The sequence below is a fragment of the Lissotriton helveticus genome, chromosome 4_1, assembly GCF_964261635.1.
Source record: "Lissotriton helveticus chromosome 4_1, aLisHel1.1, whole genome shotgun sequence".
NCBI classification, from domain to species: Eukaryota; Metazoa; Chordata; class Amphibia; order Caudata; family Salamandridae; genus Lissotriton; species Lissotriton helveticus.
In genome coordinates, this window is record NC_136063.1 from 2,011,086,589 (window position 1) to 2,011,110,651 (window position 24,063).

Below are 24,063 nucleotides of genomic sequence, written 5' to 3' on the forward strand. Positions count from 1 at the left end.
TATTGTTTTTTTGTACCCTGTGACTTTTATAAAAAATATATATATTATTTTTTTTGCCTTGGGTGTCCTTGTGGGACCCCCTGAGCAGGCCTAGGGGGTCAGGGTGTTTCTACTCTGGCCCCTTTGCGAGTTTCACACCTTTGTTTCACTGCTTTCTTGTGCATTGGTTTGAACAAGGCACAAGATGGCTGCCAGGGACACCCAGTATGCAAGGGGAATTAGTTCCCCCTCTTCAAACATGCACGGGGGCTGCGTTGGAGAGAGGTGTAAAAAAGGGTGTGGCCTCATTACACCTCTATGCAATGCAGCCATCTGGCGCATACTGGAGGCTCCTGGTGGGCTAGTTGGCCCCCAGGGACCCCCATTATGCAAGGGGAATTAGTTCCCCCTCTGCAAATGCGCCAGGCGGCTGCGTTGCAGAGAGGTGTAACAAGGGGCATAGCCTCATTACACCTCTTCAATGCAGCCCGCTGGCGCATACTGGAGGTTCCAGGTGGGCTAGTTGGCCCCCAGGGGCCCCCAGTATGCAGGGGGAATGAGTTCCCCCTCTTCAAACATGCACGGGGGCTGCGTTGCAGAGAGGTGTAAAAAGGGCCGTGGCTTGATTACACCTCTCTGCAATGCAGTCCCCTGGTGCATACTGGAGATTCCTGGTGGGCTTTCAGGTCTTATATAGTTAGGAATTAGCATTAAAAAAAACTTTGAAATTCACTGAAAAAAACATAGGTTTCAGGCCTTATATAGTTAGGAATTAGCATTTAAAATACCTTTGAAATTCACTTGAAAAAACCATAGGTTTCAGGCCTTATATAGTTAGGAATTAGCATTTAAAAAACCTTTGAAATTCACTGAAAAAACCATAGGTTTCAGGCCTTATATAGTTAGGAATTAGCATTTGAAAAAAACCTTTGAAATTGACTGAAAAAACCATAGGTTTCAGGCCTTATATAGTTAGGAATTAGCATTTAAAAAACCTTGCAAATTCACTGAAAAAAACATAGGTTTCAGGCCTTATATAGTTAGGAATTAGGCACAAGAAAGCAGAAAAACAAACGTGTAGAACACAAAAAGGGGGCAGGGTAGAAACACTCTGACCCCCTAGGGCTGCTCAGGTGGTCCCACTAGGATATTAATATATTTAAACGTTATCCGCTAATAGAATTAGCATTTAAAAAACCTTTGAAATTCACTGAAAAAACCATAGGTTTCAGGCCTTATATAGTTAGGAATTAGCATTTAAAAAACCTTTGAAATTCACTGAAAAAAACATAGGTTTCAGACCTTCTATAGTTAGGAATTAGCATTTAAAAAACCTTTGCAATTCACTGAAAAAACCATAGGTTTCAGGCCTTGTATAGTTAGGAATTAGCATTAAAAAAAACCTTTGAAATTCACTGAAAAAACCATAGGTTTCAGGAGTTATATAGTTAGGAATTAGCTTTTACAAAACCTTTGACATTCACTCAAAAAACTATAAGTTTTAGTGGTGTTATAGTTAGCTGGACATTTTACTCATACAAAACTATTAAAATTGCTCCTTTTTAGTTAGTTGTACTAAGTATATATCGCGCACCCGCAATCCACTGCTGATGATGTCACATATTACATCATTCATGACATGGTCAGTGACATCACTGATGACATCTCAAATGACATCACTGATGACATCATCCACGTGACAATCACATACACCTTTTCATACACTATTACAATTTTTCATCACTCTTTGTAAAATACAGAGTATCATATTTTAATCCATTGTCACAGCAATACAAGTATCTAAAAATCCACTCAGTGATTCATACATGTATACACACATCTAATCCCTTACCTATGGATTCACTCATACATGCTGTCAATGAACAATAGAACACTATCAAAAATACGTATACATCTATATCGACATTAAACAACAGCACGCATCCTATTCACATATGTAGTCATCCTACTCACTTATGCAAACAATGGATCATACTTACATATTTACTTAGCAAAACACTTATACAAACACCACTTCTTCTATTCATTTAGATAGTATGTCATAGTTAGTGAATTATAAAATCATTATTACAAGTATACAGTTATCCATACAGTCACTCACACAATCATTGTGTCTTATGTATACTTATTTATATACAACAACTGACACATACACTGCCTTTTATTTTTCTAGTCTGTTGGACCTGTACCTTTGAGAAATATATTTGCTCATCACCACACCCATAAAGAGATTCCCTCACCCAAACTGTTAGAACATGTAGTTTTAACTTCATATATCTACTGAATAAACTATTCACACATCTTTGGACAGTCACAAACCCTCCAACGAACCACACACACTTTCACACTCCCATACAAATACTCAGTTAACTAATCAATAACTAATATAGACTTTCACATAGCTAGTAACCAACTGTAGAATAGGTTTACACAACAACTGACAAAGTGATACAGATATTCACACAGTTTGGTCACTATCCACTATATTTAGTGAGACATTATAAATTGGTCAAGTAAACAGTCAATTACACTGCTACTAAATCCTTCATCCAAATATTTATTTATATATCCACTCATTCTTCAATGCAAATTGCTATATATATAATGCATATTTAAATAACGAAGCAAACCACATTCACTGGATGATGTCATCAGTGATGTCATCAGTGATGTCATTTGAGATGTCATCAGTGATGTCACTGACCATGTCATGAATGATGTAATATGTGACATCATCAGCAGTGGATTGCGGGTGCGCGATATATACATAGTACAACTAACTATATAGGAGCAATTTCAATGGTTTTGTATGAGTAAAATGTCCAGCTAACTATAACACCACTAAAACTTATAGTTTTTTGAGTGAATTTCAAAGGTTTTGTAAAAGCTAATTCCTAACTATATAACTCCTGAAACCTATGGTTTTTTCAGTGAATATATATATATATATATATATATATATATATATATATATATTCACTGAAAAAACCATAGGTTATAGACCATATATAGTTAGGAATTAGCATTTACAAAACCTTGAAAATTCACTGAAAAAACCATAGGTTATAGACCATATATAGTTAGGAATTAGCATTTAAAAAACCTTTTTTTACTGACACAAAACCATTGAAATTCCATATATAGTTAGTTGTACTAACTATATATCGCGCACCCGCAATCCACTGCTGATCATGTCACATATTACATCATTCATGACATGGTCAGTGACATCACTGATGACATCACTGATGACATCTCAAATGACATCACTGATGACATCACTGATAACAACATCCAGTGATTTTATGTTTCTGTAAAGTTTAAATATGTCTTACATATTGAAGAATGAGTGGATGTATAAGTGTCTGGATGAAGGATTTAGTAGGTGCATGACTGACTGTTACGAAAACGCGACTTATCGCGTTGCGGCGTAATGCGTCTTATGACGCGCCGCGTTAGCGCACCCGGAAGAGCTCCGGAGCGCGAACCGAGGCGCGAAGCGCAGCTCCCCAGAAGCGATCCTGGGCGCGTTCCGCAGCGCGTAACTTAAGCGTAACAGGTCATGTGACTTGTTAATAAAACTTTTCATTGGTTCATTTCACTTTTGGTTTCCTAATGATGTAAGGCTAGGTCATGTGACCTAAAAATAACACTTTTCATTGGTTTAGACCTATTTTTTTTCCAAAATGATGAAAACCCCTCCTTCTTTCTTCACTCTGACTTTCATCTTTGTGAGAGGAAGACCCTTTGTGATCACTGAGCAATGGCTTCATTAGTAGCTTCAGCTGGTGCACCCCCACCACCACCACCACCTCCTCATAGGAAGAGAGGACCACCTCCACAGTTCATTACCAACACAGAGGAGGAAGAGGATGAAGAAGAAGAACAGGAGATACAGGAAACACCATTTTTACAAGAGGAGCCCCGGGTATCTCATCATAAAACTAGTTTCATTTGGCAGTTTTTTTCATTTCCTGAAGGACAGAAAAAAGTTAATGCTCGATATGTGACATGCCTGATATGTAAAGAGGACTTATCTAGAGGCACAGAAAAGAAGTATAGTTACGGCAACTATACTATGCACCGTCACATGCTGAGGCGGGCAGAGATGCGTGACCTTCAGGACAATCCACCAACTCCTGTGGCCAGGACATCGTCACAGGTATCTCTGTCGGGGCCAGAGGCACGGGAAACCGAGCCAAACATTCAGGACAACTTTGTCCATATGAAGATTACCTGTTTATATTGTGGTACATTGCTCTCATGTGCCAATATGAGCATTAACTTAATAAACAGAGCATTTGAAAACCACAAGTGCTCTAAACGCCCCAAAAAGTAAAAAAATTTTTTGCTCCTGTTGAGCCCTTTCCAATGCCTGTTTTTTGTTGTTTCCCCCCCCAAAAAAACAAAAAAAACCCAAAAAAACATAAAACTGTTCAAAAAATACAAAAAAAAAAAAATGTTCAGAAAAATAAAAAAAATATATAAAACAACAAAAACATTAAAAAAAAAGTTCTTTTCAGAACTACCTCCCCTTTATAAAAAAATTGCTAGAATGTTTAGCACTCTGGCAAGCTCTATTTCTTTTGGTTCGCTTCCCGGTTCGCTCGCCGGTACGCGAACCGGGAGCGAACCAAAAATTTTTTTTTTTTAAAAAAAGAAGAGTAAGTATAAGGGAAGTAAACAGAGAGTAATGTTAAAACAAAGACAGCTATAGGGACTAAACCAGAGATACTGTTTAATAGATTTATTTACCGAAGAAAAGATGGAAGAGGGTATAATTGTGAAAAAGAAAATAGATAAGGAAGTGAAAGAAAAAAAGGAGAGTAGAAGAATAACAAAGAAGAGTTTCTTAGAGAATGTGAGGGAATGTTCAAAATCAGATTAAAACATGTGGGATAACAGAGAGAAAAAACAGAAAGCAGAAAAGAAGAAGTAACAGAAAAGGAATAATTGAAACAGCAAAGAAATGTAAATAACATAGGGGCATATTATCAACATAGGCAATAAAAGTTTCGCAGCTTTTATTGGCAGAAATGTGTCGCTAAAGCCGCTTTTGAAGCAGAAAACTGCCGCTACAGCCGCTTTTGCAGCAGTTTTCTGCCGATAAAAGCAGCAATAATTTTATTGGCTGTGTTCATAATATGCCCCTTAGTGTGCTTCAACTACACAGAGAAAGCATAATGAACAAGTAGTGAAAGAGTGATCAGTCAGAGACACTAAGAGTAATAGAGACGGAGTGAGTGAACAAGAGTGAGGAACTATGAGGAGAGGGACTGAGAAAAGGAGTGGAAGGAGTAGAGTAAGTAAGTAAGTAATAGAGAAAGGAATGAGGGGAAGTAGCAAAGGCAGGAAAGTTAGGGTTAAAGAAATGATGCAGTGGAACTAATAGTAGTTAAATGTGATAGAAATGTAACGAAAAGAGTACAAAACATTTACCTTATAATTGTCGTTAACTTAGTCACTTGTTATTTTTATACTTTCAATCTGTGAAAGAGAGAACAAACATTTGAAAAATATTAAAACATGTATTTAAAAATTAGAAAAGACAAGGGAAAAGATTGAAGGACAAACAGTTTTTCAACAACTTTGACACTTACAGAAGCTTCTGCTTCTCCAGGCCCCCTACACAGTCCTAAAGATATACATTTTAAACTAACAGTATCTTGATGCAGATGAACTGAGGCCTATCTTGGAACATGGTGCATCTTTTGCACTGCTGTTGTCTCACAAAAGTGACGCAATCGCAGCGCAAAAGAGGTGCACAATCATCATAAAACTGTTCCTAACATTTTAAATGATTGTTTCAGGATGGCAATAAGGTGTGTCCTATCCAGACGTTTGTTTCAGGTGAGGCCTACTCAGGGTTGCAGATCAAATTTAGCCTTGTTGAAGAGTACAGAGGAGATAATACATGTGCAGGGCAACCAATAAAGTTCAGACTTCCTCTGTTTCCCTGGAGAGGCCTAAACTTCATCTGCACAATTTGATTCGTAATGTTACAAAACACAGGTAATGTATTTGAAAAATATGCAATTTCTTTTGCTCATTTCACAATCACATCACTTGTGTTTCCTTTGGTTAGGTATCTCATTATGCAGATGTAGTCCAGCATATGAAAGAGTATGCACTGAATGCAACAACTTTGACACTTACAGAAGCCTCACCTTCTCCATGCCTCCTACACAGTTCTAAATGTACATCATAAATACAAACAGTACAGAATTAACTATACATGTTAAATGGTTTATTTTTGCTGTTCTCAGAATTTATCAAATTTCACTAAAAACAGTGACTTGAAGGTATTCATCATATAACAGCGGGGAAAAAAAAACACAATCAAAATGATTGTGTTTAAAAAACCCATATAACATAACCAATCAGAAATCAAAACTCCTCAAAAGTAACTTACTTTCCATGACGTCGAAGGATGTCCTATGAACAGCTTAAACTCGGTTGTGCTGTTTTTTCAGCCCGCCACTTTCTGAAAGAAAAGCTCCATCGTTTTGAAAAATATGTTACATACAATAAATGACTTCTCGCTCTCTACCACACGTTTCCTCAAGGCCAAATCGTGTAAGAGCCATTTATAACTCTTGGAATTCTTGTAAGCAAATCCCGTCATTTTGTATTTGCGCAACTTTCAGAAAGAAAACGTTCAAGATCACTTTCACAATTCTAGACTAGTAATATCTCACCCTTTTTGCTCACTCATGTTCTACATTTCCTATGACACTGATACTGCTTACTATGAAGCAGACTTACACTACCTCTATGACTACTACAATTATTTAATTCTCTACATCACTTTTAATCACAAAGCAATATAAAACAGTAGATAAAATTATATCAACCCCCAGAATCATTATACGCCAGTTACCTACCCTAAATTCTCTTTTCTGAAAACAGAAAGTAAGAATATTTTTTAGTAAAAAGGCAACATTGTATCGTAGTCAAATGGCAATAATTTCCGAAACAGCAAATTTTTTTACATTTTCAATAACCTGTGTAATAAGCGGATCTTGTCAAATAACCATCATGCAATATAATAGCTGCAGTTACAAATCTTCTTCCTAAAATCAACGACTGTGTAGCCACAACATTTGTAATTAAAGTTAAAGACTTACTTTCATCGGGTTTATATAATTGGATTTTTAAAATGACATTATTATCAAAAGTTTGGACCGATAATCTAGACAGCATTGCAGACTTACATTCCCTCTACTCCATGTTTTGATTGGCTGCTTGAATTAGCTTATAAAAAGAAACAGTTTTTCTGAACTCATTCAAAGTGCAGTTATTTTTCCATGACGTCAAGTGTTATGGTAAGAAGACCGTTTGCTTTGGGAAATACTCTGTTGTCCTTCAACTAATCTGTGCCCACCACTTTCTGTAAGAAAATCTTCTTTTTTTCCAGGAACTATTGTCTCTGTACTACACTTATCATCAAGGCCAAATCGTGTAGGAGCCATTAGAACCTCTTGAAATTCCTCAGAGCACATCCCGAGATTCTTTCCCTAAAATTTTGGTTTTAAAAACACCAGGTAAGAATTTTTAAGGTCATACGGCAATTTTTTTTTGAAAGTTAAAACAGAATCGTTGCAGAATGACCAGCCGTTTCTAGACTTTAAATAAGCTGTGTAATGTCCTGATGTTATTGAAGGACCGTCATGATATATAATTGCTGCAGTTACAAAAGTCCTTCCTGATATTGACAACTGCGAAGCTACAACATTTTTAATTAAAGTTGTCAATTTTGTTCCATCAGCCCTAAATCGTTGGAACATTAAAATGACATACTGGCCATATGTTCGTATAAATAATGTTGACATCATTTCAGATTTACATTGGCTACACTCCATGTTGTGATCAGCTGCTTTTACTAGCTTATTAAAGGACACTGATTTACTGTCTGGCAAAGTTAAATATATAAATCTTTCTGAGTCTACACTAGTAGTACTTGATACCCTACAGTTCTCGCAGTCATGCTGCCATTGATAAGAAAGCCCAAACAGGTGATCTACATCTACACCTTCAGCATGCAACACATCAAGAATATACATTAAAAACTCCTGACAATCTTGCTGAATATTTTGAGAGAATTGTGTTTGACCTGAACATCTGTCTAACAGATTTCGAATTTCAGACACACTTTCTATTTTTGTTCTATCAGTGCTACATTTCTCTAACACAGAATTTAACAAACTGCAAAATCTGTGATCCGAATTGACCACAATCTCTTCTTTTACATTTTCTAGAGAAAACAAAACATTAAACACTACATTAGCATAGCAGTTGACACCAGAACTGTTTTCAAATTGAAAACCAACAACATCTTCAACAGAATCCTTTTTCTTTCTGCTTATAATTTCAGGTTCATCAACTTTTCGTCTTTTTGGTACAACCTCCCTAGTATTGGTCACATTTCTTCGTTTCCGGCCTACCACACGTTTCTCAAACAAAGGATATTGAGGCAAATGTGGCGCATACTCTCTTCTTAACCTATTGTATTCCTTAACACAATCTAGATCCGCACAAATGTTTGTGACATCACACTCAATCAAGTACAATCCCGATAAAGTTCTAACTCGTGACAATGCCACATATGCCATACCCTCCTTGAACACAGAACTGCCAATATTCACCAATGCACTGTCTACACTTAAACCTTGTGATTTATGGATTGTCACCGCATATGCCAAGCAAACAGGAAACTGCTTACGGCGAACATATAAGTCTTTTACAAGCAAAAATCTAGCAGAACAACGACCAATTAGCTGTACTTCCTCAATGCCATCAAATTTAATTTTAAAAAATTCAATTCCATCTCTATTTCTGTATTTCACAAAATCAACAACATTACCCATTGATCCATTTACCAGACCTCTTTCAACATGTAAATTCCTTCTTAAAAGTATACAGCAATTTAAGCACACATTCAGAGTCTTTTCAAAACCTGCAGTTTTAGATATAGTCTTCTCTAATGAATCCAATTTTGTTTTCAAATTCTCAGACAAAATAATTGTTGATCCCATATGCTCTACTCTGTCAATAGCTTCCAGTTTCACAATCTCTTGGTTTTCTAAATACAACATTTTGTTGTTGAAGATGGCACATTCTGCAAGAGTTGGCATCAAACATATTCCAGATTTCTTCTCAGTAATTTTCTGAAAAATATTCTCAGGCACAACGTCTTGTTCTGGATATAAATTTGACAGTAATCGTGCATGTAAAGCTTGTTTCCCATGCTCGGTCACTTTTCCAATTCTAACATCTTGTAGAATATTCTTGTAAACTTCATCCTTCGCCTGACGCATATTTTCATGCAGTTCAGCATAATTGAAGTTTAACCATATATTGACGTTGCCAATGCTCCCTAGGCACTTCCTGGTATCTTCATGCGTGAGCATTTTGAACACAGGTTGTCCTTTCACTGGTGTGAGCTGCAGAAGATCTCCGAAAACAATGATGTGTTTGCCACCAAATAACACATCATACTCTGTTTTAAGAACTTCTTGCATTCTCAAATGCACAAAGGCAAGCATGACATTGGAAACCATGCTTACTTCGTCAATGATAAGAAGTTTCATTTTCCTCAAGACTCTTGAAACTTCACAACAAGCATCTCCAGATAACTTGTGGTATTGTAATTTGTTATCATGCTCCACTGGCAGCATCAGTAGACGATGCAAAGTAATACCTTTAATGTTATGTGCTGCCAGTCCAGTTGGAGCGGTGACAACACAAGACAGCGATGACTCAGTCCTTTCCTTCAAATAACATGAAATTGCTTTAATGAGGAAACTCTTTCCAGTTCCCGCTTCTCCACTCACGTACAGTCGGACAGGCTTCAACGATGTACATGAGCACTCTTTCTTCTCATGACTTAATCCATGATTAGGCTGTGGGGTTTTAGGTTTAAACCTATAATAACTGATAAAACCCCACTGAAAGAAAAATAGCCCTCACCGGTGAAAACATATAAACACTGAAAAAACACCTGGACAACCACAAACTAAATGCCATTCAAAGAAACGAAAAAAAGAGTGAAAGAGTCATTTTTTCTTCCTAAAGAGGTCAATACAATATAACTTTGTTATACAAGCTAGCAAAGAGAAAGACTGGCTATTATTTTGCTTCAGTTGTGTTCTTTAGGGATGCCACTAAAATATTGTTTCTTCCTTTTACTTTTTCAGTTTTGTTGCTTTGGTCTAAAAATGCAGGGTTTAGTTTCATGTTTTAGGTCTAGTTTAATTATTTTATAAACTATAGAGAATCAGGAAATATCAAAGTCATATTTGATATTTTGGCTGCATTTGATTCTTTCACTGATATGTAAAATGGCTGGTTTAATAAACATCTTTCCTAATATGTGTCATCAAATTTACCCACAGAATGGGTAAAAACCCTTAATACATCAGACCATAGTTTCTAGTGGGTCAGTATTGATAGTAGGTGAATTGCCAACACCCCAGGCTTTAAACATTCAATGCAAGGTATAGTGACAAGTGTATATATTACCAAGCATCTGGGATAGTGGTGAAAACATGACACCAGACTTTTGGAAAACATGGAACCCAGTGTCACTTGTAATGCTCTGCAAAAAAGGTTCTTTCCAAGTTCAACAAAGATTGGAGTGATATTGTTTGTATTTGCAGTGATTCAGTTACGTATATAAAAAAGTTGTGTGATGACCTGTCAAAATTGATACCCGAGCTGAAGTGATTCCCTGTAGTAGATCCTTTTCTTATGCACAGGAACTAAAACGCAAATACTTATCATTTCGTGCTTTATGTGGCATTAAAGAAAGAGTCATCCCAACTGTGTCCCTTAGCTGATGGTTCTCAGCCCAATGGGCAATGAATGCTGGGAGGGCCTTTTCACAGAAGTTTACATGGGAAAGAAAGAGCGAGCGCACATGACCCAAAAACTCACTGAAGAAGTATTGTATGGTGTACTACAAAAAGATTAATTTGCAAAAATCTATTTGGGCGTCATATACACTATAAGTACACTGTCTCTATACCATGTTCTTTCAGTGCAGAAAGCAATCAATAATAAAAGTAAAACGTTCCAGAAACACCGGAAAAACACTTTTTCTGTTGTTTTTAGTGGTGTGAAAATGTGTAACCACTGATAACAACTGTTTTTTAAGATATTAAAAACACTGAAAAAACCCCACCAGAATTTACCAAAAATAGAAACTGAAAACAGGAAAGCCTATCCATGATCAATTTGCTTGGTAACTTCGTCATATATTTTCCTCTGCTCAACGTTGAGTTGTCTTTCCAAGTCTTCTAAGTTAACCACATCCTCCTGAGCATGTGCCATGGCTCTTTCCACTTCATTCATGGCAGTGGCAGCTTCATTTTCGATAACAGGTCCTCCTAGTGGATCCTGACTCAATGAAACAGAACTCTGACTGTCCTGGGAACTGTCTCTAGCAATCTCGGCTGCAATCGTTGCTTCCTGCTCAATTTCCGCATTCAACATTTCTAGATATTTGAGAAAAACAGGACATTCTATGGTCTCCTTGGCGGCAGTGAAAGAGTCTTCATAACAGAGGAAATCTCCAAGCAGTTCCTCTTCTGCACGCCAAGGCTTGAAAAGTTGCAAAAGTGCTAAATAGAAAAACTCATTTTTTTCAGGAGATTCGCCACTCAATTTTCGATGGTTTACCAAGTGGCATTTTCTTTGCTTGACCAGACATCCGTCACTTCCAATTACAGCATACACTCCTTTATCAATATCTTCTTTGATGTTCCTCTTGAATATGTAATTTTGTAGAACCTCATACAGACAAACATTCTCGAGGTGACTGCTTCGATTTGGATAATATGTATCCAACATGTTGGTCTTCAAAATGTCGGTACTGTTTGGCTCCTTTTCCGCCAAATACTCAATTTCCCGCACAGGTTTCAGAACTCGATTACGCGTTGCAGCAAGACCAAGACTCGCCCAAACGATACTCCTAGATTTGGCATAGAGACTTGCTGAAGACAACCGGTCAGAACATTCGTAAGCTCCGATTTCTCGATGCGACAACATCTTCAGATTGAAACTGTACAACTTCTTACTGAGGCTCTTTTCATGGGAAATGTCCTCCCACATATCCTTCAATTCTGTCTTTTCTTTTTTGGTGATGTAAGATGTCACATACCGAGCCACAGCCATACAGTTATCAGCCACAAACTGTATATCCATGTTAGCATTCCACATGGACAAAATCACTGGGTTGTAGTCGTTGATGTACTTGGACTCTTCGTTCCTCTTCAAATTGTATGTGTTTTTAGGTGATTTCCTTGTCACATTATGTCGCAGCGAAGACATCAAACTGTTCACTCTTCCTTTAGAAATCACCAGTCGTGGAAAGGCGAAACAACATTTGGTGTAGAACTTGTCCTTGTTTCTGATTTTACGACGACAGTACTTTCCGCAACGATGGCTTTGGAAGCGTAGAACTTGTTCTCTTGGGCTTTTGTCCTCCTTTGCGTTTGGAACAGCACATGTAGAATACTGTTCTATGAAACTCATCACTAAGTCTTCTGGATCTGTTCCAAATTTAGGTGCATCCTTGATCCACAGCAGCATATGTATATGAGGAGCACCTCTTGCTTGGTACTCCTTTCTCCAGAAGAAATCCAACACCTCTCCAAGAGGTGGATTCTTCTTATTCATGATGAAAGACATCATAGCTTCAAATCGATCATTGAAGTACCTGCATACATTCACTGGATCCAAAGAGCACAGTTCTCCGGGTGTCTTGAATTCGATGTTTTCGATGTTTCCATTTGCCTCTCGTAGAAATTCAAGTAAGTCTTCCCAGCCATACTCGGCACAGCTCAGAGTGAGGAACCATGTGGGAGTTCCTAAGTTCCTCAGCATACATTTTAAATCACCATGACGACGGTACCAGTACTCATTAGTACCACGCTGACACGCCATGAGATTAATCAGGTGACAATCCAAAATACTGTCTTGGACATTGACTTTATCCATAAAGTCACTTGCCGAGATGTTTTGCATCTGTATACCACTTTTCAAGATGTGGTTCACTGCATATGACAGTCCAGACAGATCGCTTTCAAACAGGAGATGAAACAAATAGGGAATGCATTGTCGAAACCTAGCATCTTCTGCATACAATCGTAAAGTCCGGTATTCAGAAGCAGGAATTTGATGAGGTCGCTCATCATATCTTCCTCCTTGACCTGTTGGAAATAGCTGTGGGAAACACCGAGCTTCCAAACTTTCCTCCCAGACACTAATGGGACTCCCTTTGGCTTGTTTCATTTGAAACAACTCAATAGCATTCCCCATGACTTCCTTGGAATGCAAAGGATGAACACTATAATGTTCATATATTTCTTCACTTTTAGAGGGTTCTACTTTCTCAATTTGACCAGCACACAAATCGCTATCCTCTTCCTCACTTACTTCCTCTTCTGCAACATATACATTCTTATAGTACTTATTATTTTTTTTCAAATACAATGTTGCCTTTTTTACTTTCCTAACATCCACTAAATCTTGCCATATTTTTTTATTCTTTGTCGGAACCCCATTAACTAAGATAACCAGAGGTTCCTCTTCCACTTTTTCTACTCCAATTGTGTTAATGTTTTTCTTCAAATCTAGAGGCAAATAAACAACTCTTCCCTTTAATCCTCTCTGTAAATCTGATGGAGGCAATTTCCCTGTCTTTGGCTCCATTCTTACAATAGCCTGAAAGGGATGGATACTTTGAATCAAAATAGATTCATAAGTATTTAAATCCTTCAATTCAGAAGGAATCTCAACCAATTCCAGATTATTATGAACCGCTCTAGCAGGCATCTGGTTTTGATTTAATTTGTTACAACAATAAGTACACACACGTTGATCCGATCCCAAATCAAAACAATTTTCTACCATCAAGTATGTAGCGAAATCCTTCCATTCACTATTATTTTCCCTTTCACTTCTTGCATATAAATCCACTAACTTAGTCTGATTCTTATAATAAGTGCGTCGACAACACACACAAGTGAAATTAGGCCTCTCACTTGATTTTACCTGAAACGTGGCAATTTCCTTCTGAAAATTATCTGTACTGGAAACCTGTACACTATCTTCCACATTACCCTCTTCTTCTGGGTCAATTTCAACATTCTCCTCTTTACTTCCAAAGTAACAAAACTCAATTTCTTCACACATATTCTTCACATCTATTTCAGAACCATGCAAAAGAGCAGCGCATAATTGTTTAAGCATAACTGCTGGACTCTTAGCATAATACAACATTCTAACTAATTTCCTCACTTTATTATGATGCACTGCTAGCATCCTGAAATGATGAAAAACACTCTGGCATACTCTCCTGGAAAGACAAGCCAGTGAATGACCATGCAAACCTGTCACTTCTCTCACTCTGCAAGGATCTAATTCTTGCAACAACTTCATTTTCTGCTTCAAACTTTTCTTATTAAATGTCCGTACAAAATCACAAAGCAAATTGATGGAATCCTGTCGCACACTGCAAATACTACTACACTTCCAGGTGTACACAGGTCCCTTAGGACGTCTTCCTAAAACCTCATTACCTAACATCTCTTCTGCCTCTGTTGTCACAAGTTTTTCTTTTTCAACTGGACAACCATCTTTCACCTCATAAGCTCGACCGCTGGTGTCAACTGCATGCACCAAATCATTATCCTGGAAATAACTCTCCTCATTGAAAAATGCCTCACAACTTGAACTATGCATCCATTCTCCGGAAAAAACTTCACAAAAATTACTACGATTAACTATTCTCTTCCATCTACTATTTCTTTTGAAATCATAAATTGCCTTGTTTAGCTTCCTAATTCTATTGATTATCAAAATAAATAACTTTCGTTTAATTTCAAATGCCTGATCAATAACTTTCTCAACTTTTTTTTTTCTCTTATAAAAAACCACTTTCTGTTGACCTTTCTTAATATTTTTTAACAAATTGCCAATTATCCTGTTGCGGAACATTCGTTTACGAATGTCCCTAAACTGTTGTTTCCTTCTACTATCATGCACAGAGTTATCTCTTGCTCTAGCAGTAACATTTTTGATTGGCCTTTCCTTTCCGTTTAAATTGCTTCTCTTTTTCTGGACAAAAACATTTTCTGTAGTACTACTTTTTTTTCTAGAAATGTTTCTTATGAATGTTTTCGTGGTCTTACCCGGTGCTTTCTTGGTGACTTGACGATTTTTTATTGTAGAGGACTGCTGCTGTAAATGATGGACCTGTTGTCTTTGACGTTTTGTAGCCTTTCTCATTCTCTCTTTAGTTGGCATTCTCAAAATTTGAAATGATCTGCAGTTGAATCTGTGGTAAAATATAATAAAAAATGTTATTAACCACTATTACCAAACAGTAAATCAATAACAGTCATCAAAAACTTAACACACTACTTAACATTTTTACATATAATATTTTTTAGTGCTTTGGCAAATTTAGAATACAGAAATAGCAGAAAAGAAATGGAATTCTTCTTCATTTTACCTGTCTTGTTTTATATGTGAATCTGATCTAATTTTATGAGCATATTTTAATATTTTATTGAAGACACTACACATAACCTGTTTTTGAAGGTGTGTTTAATTTAAAATTAAACAGTTTACATTTTTACTTTTCATTTATTGTAAATTTTAAAAATAAATGTTTATAGTTCCATAGGCTCAAGCAGGTCAGCTTCCCACCCTATGTCATACAATTCTGACAAATCGGCATCCTCATCATATTCTTCATCATCCTCAGGATTTAAATCATCCAAGGGATCTACTTCCACTGACGTTTCAATTACAAGTTCAATGATGAGGTCGAGATCAACTGATTGCTGATTGTCACTCATGTTGATGTTGTCGTTATCTTTAAAGAAAGAGAACAACAATGAGATGTTGCAGAGTAAGAGACAAATCTCATAGATTATAATAGTAAATTTGTTTAACAAGAGTAACATTTTGCAGCTATTATTTAGCCATGTCCAGCGATGCTGAGGAGGTGAGGCCTATGTCCAAGTTTTCAGTGAACAGGACTCATCTCTTCTTAACCTTGGATAAGCTTCACCGACTCTGTGTCCCCTGCTCATACTTAAATGTACAGGGGCAGATTTATGCTAAGTGGCGCATCCCCACGGATGCACCAGTTAATGTGCACCGCTGCTCTGCCACCCATAGTGTGCCGCATTTACAATGTGGAGCACCATTGAGCAAAAACAGCACAGATGCGTCACGCATCTGTGCCGCAAAAGCAGCACATTGCAGGAATCACGTCATAAGCGCGACATGTCTACTGCAATGCACAGGAGGAAGCCTCACATTGCATGGTGCATCACTTCTTATGCCTGTTTCAAACAGGCGTAAGGATTTGATTCAACAATGCTATAAAGCTGACTCAGTGAAATCTTCTAAATTTCACTGTGTTAGTTTTACAGGGCTTTCATGCAAATTAATGCATACCTTGCAACAAAACACTTATATGAAAACTGACGCAGGTTTCATGTGGCACAGGACTTTACAGCATGACACATTTGCCTAGATGCATCAAGTTGTAAATATGTCGCCACATAGCAAATGTTTTGCACCGCCGCTGCGTCACAAAAGTGACGCACAGTGACGCAAAAGAGACATACACCTATCATAAATCTGTCCCTAACATTTTAAATGATTGATTCAAGATTACGATAAAGTGTGGCCTATCCAGAGGTTTGTTTGAGGTGAGGCCTATTCAGAGTTGCAGATTAAATTTACGCTTGTTGAAGAGTACAGAGGAGATAATACATGTGAAGGCCTACCAATGAAGTAAGTCATATCCACTTCACTCTTGAACAAAGGCCAGACCTTTTCTGTGTCCATGGACAGACCTAAACTTCATCTGCACAATGTCATTCGTAAACTTAGGAAACACAGGTGATGTAATTGAAAAATGTGGAGTTTCTTTTCCTCATTTCACAATCACATCACCTGTGTTTCCTTTGCTTAGGTATCTCATAGTGCAGATGGACTCTAGCATATCAAAGAGTACACATAAGTTGAGCAGTGAATACAACAATTTTGATATTTAGAGAAGATTCAGCTTCTTATCTTGTTGGAGATGAAATGAGGCCTGTCTTGCAACATGGTGCATCTTTTGCATCACTGCGGCATCGGTTTCATGTGGCACGGGACTTTACAGCATGACACATCTGCCTAGATGCATCAAGTTGTAAATATGTCACCACATAGCAAATCTTTTGCACCGCCGCTGCGTCACAAAAGTGACGCACAGTGACGCAAAAGAGGCATACACCTATCATAAATCTGTCCCTAATATTTTAAATGATTGATTCAGGATGACGATAAGGTGTGCCCTATCCAGAGGTTTGTTTGAGGTGAGGCCTACTCAGGGTTGCAGATGAAATTTACGCTTTTTGAAGAGTACAGAGGAGATAATACATGTGAAGCCCTACCAATGAAGTAAGTCATGTCCACTTCGCTCTTGAACAAAGGCCAGACCTTTTCTGTGTCCGTGGACAGACCTAAACCTCATCTGCACAATGTCATTCGTAAACTTAGGAAACACATGTGATGTAATTGAAAAATGTGGAGTTTCTTTTCCTCATTTCACAATCACATCACCTGTGTTTCCTTTGCTTAGGTATCTCATAGTGCAGATGGAGTCTAGCATATCAAAGACTACGCAGAAGGTTACAACTGTATGGAACATGGCTATGTAAGTAAAAAAATCAAAATCTAAATTTGCCAAGCACACATGGGGGCGTATTTACAAGGACCTTGCACCACAGGGAAAGGTCTTAAATTAAAATGGGAAAAATAACATCAGAGAGACTCAAAGGCCTTATAAATATGCCCCAAGCAACCTATGAAGCTCTAGCATTACATATCAAGAAACCTAATTGATTTCAAAAATCGTTTTTAAACACATCATCTAAATAAATTATATACCTACATTCATCAGGAAGTGACTTAAAATGCCCTAAGACACATGAAAGCGTTTTTTTTAAGCCCTTGCTCCATTTTTAGATCACTTTTAACATGGCTATGTAAGTCAAATAATCAAGATCTAAATTTGCCAAGCACAGATGGGGGCGTATTTACAAGGACCTTGCACCACAGGGAAAGGTCTTAAATTAAAATGGGAAAAATAACATCAGAGAGACTCAAAGGCCTTATAAATATGCCCCAAGCAACCTATGAACCTCTAGCATTACATATCAAGAAACCTAATTGATTTCAAAAAACGTTTTTAAACACAACTTGTAAAGCAATTATATTCATACATTCATGGGGAAGTTACTTAAAATATCCTAAGACACATGAAAGCGTTTTTTTAGGCCCTTGCTCCATTTTTAGATCACTTTTAACATGGCTATGTAAGTCAAATAATCAAGATCTAAATTTGCCAAGCACAGATGGGGGCGTATTTACAAGGACCTTGCACCACAGGGAAAGGTCTTAAATTAAAATGGGAAAAATAACATCAGAGAGACACAAAGGCCTTATAAATATGCCCCAAGCAACCTATGAAACTCTAGCAGTACATATCAAGAAACCTAATTGATTTTTAAAAACGTTTTTAAACACATCTTGTAAAACAATTATATTCATACATTCATGGGGAAGTGAGTTAAAATACCCTAAGACACATGAAAGCATTTTTGTAAGACCCTTGCACTTTTTTTGCATCACTTTTAACATGGCTATGTAACACAATGAAACAAAATCTATTTGTAAAACACTTGACACAAAGCAACATTTTAAATACACAACTTTCTTCATAATTTTCTCCCTAAACCATACTATTCTCTACCTAAATTAAATGAATCTTTTCTCACCTTAGCAAATACTTTATGAGTTTCAAAACAGTCTCAGAAACACACCAAATTGTCTTTAGCAGAGCAAAAGGTATGCACTCCAGAGTCTGCAGCTATGAAAAGCACAGAAATGCTGTAACTCATCACACATATCTCTCATGTCACCCAATCAAAACTCTTTCCTCACTTTTTTCAAATCAACACCCTTCCCCCCTCTGGCCTTTCTGCCTTTTTTGCATAGCAACCACCTCCTGAAAGACCTCTCATGTTTGCAAGTTCACACAACAATGTTTCAATTGAACTCTGCACTCTCAGTGCACCTGTGTATCCAGTGCAATCTTTCATTAAATGATTTTTTTCTTGACCATTCAAATTACACCTTTCAAACAACACATCCATGCACCCTAACTTTCTGTTTTCAGCAATCAAAATCCACCAATCACTGCTACTGCTTCCTTAACACAGAAACTCCACAGTTTTTTTTCATTTTAAACTCTTATTTTTTCAACTCCCATTTCATTGCCACACTTCATATGACTGCAGCAGAACCTCCTCTCATCATGTTTTCTGTCTGGATTGTTGGACATAGTTACATCTACTGGGCTCAAAGGTATGCTGAGAACAGAAATTTACCTAACCTCAACTTACAAGATGTGGAAATTAAGTGGTTTGGCCACAGAGGATTAAAATGTCACCAATTGATACCATTGGTGAAAACCTTTATGCATTTGCCTAAACCTGACCTGTTAATTGTGCACTGTGGAGGAAATGACTTGGGCACTTTGACTGGTGTAGGTCTGGAAATGCTTTTAAAGGACACCTTTGAGCAATTGATGGCACTTTTTCCTCAAACTGCCTTGGTATATTCAAATATATGCCAAAGACAGAAATGGAGGTGGTCGAACCAATTTTGTCCACAAATTGAGAAGTCGAGGAAGCATGTAAACAAATCTGTTTCAGCTTACATGAGAGACCATGGAATGGGCTCCATGTACAACAATAAATTGCGTGACTACATGCAAGATATCTTCAGAGGAGATGGAGTTCACTTCTCAGATGAGGGCAACAGAGTTTTCATTTTGAATTTAAGACTGTGCATTGGTACCTACTTATAAGTACCTAAATGTACCATAAACCCAAAAGCTCTTCTCAGAGCTACCCTACATCTGATCACTCACAATTATTATTTTACTCTAACTTTTTTCACAAATTTTCAACAAAGTACGCTCCCCGGAGCGCTACCCGGTACGCGAACCGGAAGCTAACCACGCGAAATTTTTTTAAAAAATGTTTTTTTCCGCACATATGGGCCTCCTCAGCCACCCTCAGAAAACCTAGGGGGTCAATATACGTCTACCGTGCCCCCTTCTACCCATTCTGAACATTATTTGCCCTCCATCTTGTATCTTAATTCGACCGAAACACAAAATGGTGGACTCCCGTAACGCTGCCGGTTCGCGTACCGGGGCGCTCACCGGGAAGCGCTCCATCAAAAAAAGTGGGAAAGTAATTTACAGAAGAAACCCTGGAGACACTTTCACCAAATATAGATTAGCTCATACTACATGCCAATCCCTACCATTTTCACAAATTTGGTTGGAATTCCATTTAGCCATTTAGCCTGTAGACCTCTCTAAATACCCTGAGGTAAATTACTTCACAAAACACATCTGAAGTGTTGGAATTGACAACCAATTAAAATGTTACTTTCATTTTCTATTTTTTTTTACCTGACATTTGATTGGTTATGTACCTGAAAATATATAAAGGAAGAGAAGGAAACACAGCCATTTTGACTACTACTTCCTGGTGTACATTTCAATAGGATTTTCACTAATAACTTCAACTTCTTTTGAAAGGTAAGTTGTTATATTAAAAACTGAAGTATATTGTGCACTTTAAGTTAATATGGTAAACTTTTTCTGATAGTTATATACTATCCCTCTGTAGTAGTTATAGATTTAGATAGACTTCTCTGTTATAGTTATGGATGGACTTAGGCTTCTCTTGTATAATTATGAATTTACTTACGTTAAATCACATACACTTTTTTATATTCCTACTTCCACTCTGATACTATACACTGCCCAAAGATAAATTCACTGTTAAAAACTGCCTATCTAAAATTAATCCCAACAGTGCCCTATCTCTACTAATATATTTTTTTTTTATGCAAATTTCAGACAAAATGGAAGGCGAACAGAAAGTTTCATTTGAAATTGTCCTTGCAGAGACCAACCAAGAAATCATTGATCCAAATGACATTGAATTTATGGATGAAACTTGGGACCAAGAACTACTGCAATGTGTGCAATCAGTAGATGTCCTCCTTGAAAATGAGGACATTTTACACACTCAAAAATTACAAGCTATGTTCAATGAAAATAACGACATTTCAGACAGTGAAATGTTAGACATTTTATTAAATTTTGAAACACAATCACAATAATAAATAATTGCTTAAAAAATAAAGAAATAAAAAAAAATCAACAAAACAAACAATCAATTAACATACAATATTTGAAAAGTCTATCATTCTTTTTTCCTTATAGTACGCTCCCCAGAGCGCTTCCCGGTGCGCGTACCGGGAAGCGTGGGGCGGGGCCCTTTTAAAGCCTCCACATCAAACCTAGGGGGTCAGGGAGGATCTACTATGCCCCCTTATGGTCATTTCCCCCTTTGTTTTTGCCTCCTCTTGTCTCTCGATCCTACCGAGAGACAAGATGGTGGCCGCTCCGGACTGTTTAGAATGTTGACAGACACCGGAGAGCCAATCAGCTTCGCTACGCGAAGTTCCGTTACGCGTCAGGTACGCGAACCGGAGCGCTGCCCGGAGCGCGCTTACAGATATTTATTTTGGTGGCATAGGGCTAAAACAGCTAGACCCCGTAGAGACTACTCTCTTGAAGTTTGAACGATTGTGGCCAGCAAAACGCCGACTTTGTTTCACCGCCTCGGGAGGTCCGGCGGTGACAACATGGCGGCCGCCGTGACAGAGAACCGGGGACGGCGCTGAAGACAGGCAACCAGGCCCTGTGGTGGTCCACCGCGGTGAGAGTCCGATTGAGGGAGCCCATGTGTGGTGCCACGCTGACGGTGAGAGCTCCGGTGCGGTGTCTGGGCGCCCCGGCGGGACCGGCACACTTCACCAAGATGGCGGCCGGAGCGGTGCCGCGCGGATAGAACGGTCCCGGGGACCATCCTGCCGCTGAACGGCTAGCTAGGAGGTGAGAGCGTGAGGGGTGCTTGGCGGGGCCCGCGTGGTGGATTGGTACCGGGGAAAGGCCCCTGTGAAGACGTCGGGACCTCCCCGATGAGCGGACACTACATCAAGATGGCGGCCAGAGCCGCGAAGTAGTGCCCGAGAGTACTCCGGACTTGCTCCTGGCCCCGCCGCCGTGCCTATGCCCTGTAGCCCTACAAACTCTCCACAGTCACCCGTCTGGTGCTGCAGTCAGACTCCCCCGGCCCTGCATTGCCCTGTCTATGAGGGGGTCTCCCAGTGGTGTCCCCGCGGCCCTGTATCCTGCTGGGGAGCCCTCACCCCCCTGAGAGAGGCCTTTGGTAACATCGGGGGTCGAAAACACGGGGGAGTTCTACATTCTGCGTTCTCCGGACCTCACGACGGAGCGGCAGCCCTGGACATTGGGTGGGGCAGCCGGCACGGCCTGTAATCCTGAGCTGAGGCAGGCATAGGAGCGCTGCCCGGGACCGGCACACAGCTACACACATGAGCCGAGGCCCCCGGGGAGCGGGAAAACGACGCAAGTGGCCCACGGCGACCGCAGCGAGAGGAGGCTGGACTGCCCTACCTTGCAGCGGACTAAGGAGGTCGCTGGTCCCCGACTGTGGCCAGAGTGTCAGAGGCGGCGTGGAACACAAGTTGCCCCGCGGGCTCAACGCCACGGTAACGCAAGCCATGGGGAAGAAAGATACACTTCCCAAACCCTCTAAACAGGGGCCTATGGACAATTTCGCTGTGCCTAGACAGTCGATGGATGTCCTCCCCGCTGCCTCTGGCGTGCGCTCAGATACTGACCTGCTGATGTGAGCCATCCAGGCGTCACGAACCGATATCCAGGAATCCCGGGCAGCCCTAGAAGTCAAGATCGGCGAGGTGGGATCCGAGGTGACACTACTGAGGCAAGACTTCCGAAAAATATCGGACAGGGTGACTACAGCTGAGACACGGATAGGCGAGGCCGAAGATTCGATCTCCACCCTGAGAAAAGACATGGCAGAACTCAACGCATCCCATCGCCAACTGATGTGGAAGGCGGACGATGCCGAGAATAGGGCGAGACGCTACAACCTGCGCTTTGAAGGTTTTAGAGAGGGAATTGAAGGGACGAACATGACAGCATTCCTCCACTCCTGGCTGACTAAAACCTTACCGACGGTGCAGTTCTCAACTTGCTTCATCATCGAAAGGGCGCACAGGGCCCTCCTGGTAAAGCCGCCGGAGGGTGCGAGACCCAGACCGGTTATCGCATGCTTTCTCAACTTCGCTGACCGGGACCTGATTCTGCGAGAGGCTAGAAAGTTGGGGGAGATCCGACTGGAAAACACGAACATTATGATATTCCCAGACTACAGCCAGGAGGTGCAGAAACAACGCCGCTCCTTCGATGCAGTAAAGGCGAAACTAAGGGATTTACATATCTCCTGCATGCTCCTCTTCCCTGCAAAGCTAAAGGTAATCTACAAGGAAAAGTCAATTTTCTTTAACCATCCGGAGGATGCCTGGCAATGGCTGGAGGAGCGCCCTATACTCCATAGCAGAGAGACCGTTGGTTGCGGAATGGTGGACAGGTCACCGTCACACAGACCCCAATGGGAACTACCGAAAGCATAGAGACTGAAGTCCCGAAGGGCAAAGAGACAAACCCTGGCTACACCTTACCAAGGACATGGCACAGGAGGCACACGACATGGACGATCGATCTCACCGAGAGGAAACGCCACGGCGGGATCCAGATACAGCTGTCTACGAAGCCATGCACGATCAGAGGGAGGTGACGGGGATGAGGTTGGGAGCCGTACTTCTGGGGGAGAAGAAGAGGAGGGGGGTTGCGGTCAATCCACCCGCTGATAGAGGCAATCCGGGACCTGTAACACGACACGTCGGGGTCAAACAGTGTCCCTGAAACTGACACTCAAGACTCTCACTCATGAACAATGGTGGAACTGGTTATGGTTACTGCAGCTCGTCGCTGGGGAGCACGCAAGTTGACAT